Source organism: Brienomyrus brachyistius, unplaced genomic scaffold (assembly GCF_023856365.1).
Source record: "Brienomyrus brachyistius isolate T26 unplaced genomic scaffold, BBRACH_0.4 scaffold114, whole genome shotgun sequence".
NCBI classification, from domain to species: Eukaryota; Metazoa; Chordata; class Actinopteri; order Osteoglossiformes; family Mormyridae; genus Brienomyrus; species Brienomyrus brachyistius.
The window spans coordinates 100,900-103,555 of record NW_026042389.1 but is presented as its reverse complement, the minus strand read 5'-3'; the positions used below and the strand labels follow the sequence as shown (position 1 = coordinate 103,555).

The 2,656-nt window shown below is 43.8% G+C and overlaps 1 non-coding gene across 1 annotated transcript; it reads right to left on the bottom strand.

Annotated features, from left to right (window-relative positions):
- Positions 1-266: 266 nt before the first annotated feature.
- trnal-uaa (transfer RNA leucine (anticodon UAA)) lies at positions 267-349 on the bottom strand. Its single transcript has one exon. It is a non-coding gene; the product is annotated as a tRNA-Leu (tRNA).
- Positions 350-2,656: the final 2,307 nt, after the last annotated feature.

Genomic DNA, 2,656 nt, shown 5'->3' with positions numbered 1-2,656 from the left:
GTATGACCCCGGCTGGCTGGGGTCATAGTACGAACGGCTCAAGACGCGAGCTGTAGTCTTGGCAACAGACATGCTTCACACACAGTGAGTGGGAGAGAGCGGCGAAGTGCCGTTTTATAGCTGTCTGTGGAGGGGGGGATGTTAACAGACTGAGTGAACATCAGTGAAATTCTGTTTTTTTTTTTCTGTATTTAACCCATATTGTGTAGAGTTTGTGTATTATTTAATATTGTGTATTATTATTATTATTATTTTACAAAAGAGTTTAGCTGGGGTGGGGATCGAACCCACGCGGACATATGTCCATTGGATCTTAAGTCCAACGCCTTAACCACTCGGCCACCCTGCTCAACATATTTGTCTATTATTTACAAAGACACTGGTATTCAAGTTTTTAATTTTTTTTATTATTATTATTATAATTTTAAATTTTTTTTTTTATTAGTATATAATTAGTGAAAGATATATATTTTAAAAATGTTAGTATACAATTCGTGAAAGTTACATTTAAAAAATGCTGGTATACAATTTGTGAAAGATACATTTAAAAAATGCTGGTATACAATTTGTGAAAGATACATTTAAAAAAATGCTGGTATACAATTTGTGAAAGTTACATTTTTTAAGATATATTAAAAAAATACTGGTATACAATTAGTGAAAGATATATATTTTAAAAATGCAGGTATACAATTAGTTACACCCGTGACAGTTGTTGAGGAAGATTAGCGATGTCACATGCATTAAGGTGGATATAGTGGCTTTTTCAACGATACATGTATGCAGAGTAGAAAGCAACTGATTAACATCGATAGGCTGGTTATCATGAAATTTATAGGCAACTACATCTACTATTAAAGCGTAAAATACAAAAATGTGATTACAGTCAAATTCATTGTCGGGGATACAAGATAGACAGGCGCGTATGAGACTTTCGGGGGGTTGTCTTTCTCCCTCTGCCATCAGCTGAGTAAGTAAATCCATCCCCCGCTGATAATTTTCTCCGACTTGAGCAATCTCAAATAACACTCTATGAAAGCAGCAACAAGCATGATCATCCCCACAATCGCTTTTCTTGTTTTTATCAATAGCATGCATCAACAGCGGACTAACTTTTTCTAAAAAAACATTTAACATAAACCGTCGTAAGAGTCTCCCGATACCGTTCCCCATCACAAGATGCTTTTGTTTTACTCTCAGGCCTCCCAACGAGTCAGAAATTCTTCTTCCAGGAGCTGCTTAAGGGAGGGGTTCTGTTCAAACAGATCTTGTTCCAGTCGACTGATTTCCAGCATGCCGTCGCGGGCCTCATGCAGATCGTACAGGATAGCTTCCACTGCCCCCTCCAACCTGCCGACGGCCGCTCCGATGCCCAGGGTCGACAGAACGTGGGTCAAGGCGGGTGTCAGCCGGTCGGTCCAGAGGTCACGCAACACAGAGTCAAAGTGTATGTAAAAGTAATTTCTACCTGGGGGAAACAAACAAGGGTGTTGTCTCTGACTGGGGTGCCGCACTTCACAACCGTAGCAGTTTCTCTCTTGATGTTTCCTGATGACTGAGGCTAAAAGGCCCACTATCATAGCCTTAATACAAGTCAGCATCCCACGGCAGAGAGCCGGTCTGGAGAGAAGCGTGCAGATCTCAGGCGCCGGAGAGTCCTCTCCAGGATCAGAGGCCGGTGTTGATGGAGGGGACGGGGAGAGCTCCCCGGCGTCAGAGGCTGGTGTTGGTGGGAGTTCCCCAGGATCAGAGGCCTGTGTTGCAGTTGTAGCCTCATTGTCCCCGCTTTCGTCGTCGGAGAACACACTGTTGCTATAATTTGCTGATGCTGCCATGATGTTGTTGATGTTTGTGAAAGGGGTTGTAACGGAGTCCACTTTATATAGCGACGGTGGGTGAGGGGGAGAGGGGGTGAGGGGGGTCCTTACGGCGTAGGTTTTTTCAACTCTTGCATCTCCTTACGCCCCCGACTCTCCTTAAACATCGCTTGGAAGTAACCGGACTTTTCTTTAATCACCCGCATCCAAATCACAAACGGTATCAGCAGCCCAAAACAGTCGCATTTAGGCCGCTGCCATATATTCAGCATTCTCTTGTCCAGCTCCCCGGTCGCGTCCCACTTCATAAAGGTGCTACGTTGTTTACGAGCATCTCTATAGTATGTAGGATCACACATGCACATATCACAAAGCTTAAATTCCAGGTGGCCTGAGACAAGGCCTACCCTGGTACGAGAAGGCACACATCGACCTAGGCCCCAAAGGGGGGTTTGTGACCCCACACACACAGATAACAAGGGAGGCCAGCACTCCAACTTTTATTGCTCAAAGTTTTAACGACCTACAGAGAACAGAGTGGACCCCAAGGACAGGGGTCCCTCGACTTGGCACACAACCCCATCCCCCGACGTCCTGCCTTACATACCACTCACCCAGCACCCCACAGAAAGTTTCTTTTAAGTTTGGCTTTTGTATATCTGTATATGTATTTACTCTTGACTACTAGTCTTAATATACAGATATGTACAGGTTATGTTCGAATGTGTCTTAACTTTTGGAGATTCTTTTTCTTTGTTTGACAAACCTTCTCCCCCCCTTTTCTTTGCCACATTCCTCGGCAACCCTTATCTGATCTTTGTATTCTACCATGCCTATCT